Source organism: Myotis davidii, unplaced genomic scaffold (assembly GCF_000327345.1).
Source record: "Myotis davidii unplaced genomic scaffold, ASM32734v1 scaffold168, whole genome shotgun sequence".
Taxonomy (NCBI): domain Eukaryota; kingdom Metazoa; phylum Chordata; class Mammalia; order Chiroptera; family Vespertilionidae; genus Myotis; species Myotis davidii.
This window is the reverse complement of record NW_006383016.1, coordinates 4,665,711-4,666,814: the sequence shown is the minus strand read 5'-3', so window position 1 is coordinate 4,666,814 and position 1,104 is coordinate 4,665,711.

The window sequence follows — 1,104 nt, the reverse complement described above, 5'->3', positions numbered from 1 at the left end:
TTCAGAAATTAGATTTTTAACATAGGCAGAAACAAATATAAAATAATAAAATAAGGGATTTTAAAAACGCTGTAGTCCAAATTTGAATTAGAAGTGTAAGTATGGATTATGATGGATTTTATATTAAGAAAAACTATCTCCTAGCTCTGTCCATTGAAAAAATCCTAAAATAAGGAACAAACGAATTGCAAAGAACATTCCTAGCACCCAGATGTAGTGTTTAAATACTATTTCCCTTTAAAAGAAACAAGTGCAGGCCAGAAGGGAATGGCAAGAAATATTCAAAGTGATAAATACCAAGCACCTACAACCAAGATTACTTTATCCAGCAAAGCTATCATTCAGAACTGAAGGTCAGATAAAGAGCTTCACAGAGAAGGAAAAGCTAAAGGAGTTCATCACCACCAAACCAATATTATATGAAATGCTGAAAGGTATCCTTTAAGAAGAGGAAGAAGAAAAAGGTAAAGATACTAATTATGAACAACAAATATGCATCTATCAACAAGTGAATCTAAGAATCAAGTGAACAAATAATCTGATGAACAGAATGAACTGGTGATTACAGTAGAATCAAGGACATAGAAAGGGAATGGACTGACTATTCTTGGGGCGGAAAGGGTGTGGGAGATGCGGGAAGAGACTGGACAAAAATTGTGCACCTATGGATGAGAACAGTGGGTGGGGAGTGAGGGCGGAGGGTGGGGCGGGAACTGGGAGGAGGGGAATTATGGGGGGAAAAAAGAGGAACAAATGTAATAATCTGAACAATAAAGATTTAATTAAAAAAAAAAAAGAAAGGAAAGTCTAAATTTGAATTGGGCAAGATATGAGTTCCCAGCATCAGAGACAGAGAATTAAAATATCTCTCTTGGATCAAACTCTTTAAAAAATTTTTTTTAAAAGTTCATCAAGGGGCTCAACCCTTGCAGCCCTGGCTGCTTTCTGCCCTGTGGGCCCCCCACCCCCCCCCCCCCCCCCTGCTACATCATGCCTCTCACCTGTGCTGTTTGGTTCCAGGAGCTCGTGTGAATGCCAAGGACAACATGTGGCTGACCCCGCTGCACCGGGCCGTGGCCTCCAGGCGTGGGGGGTGTGGCTGGC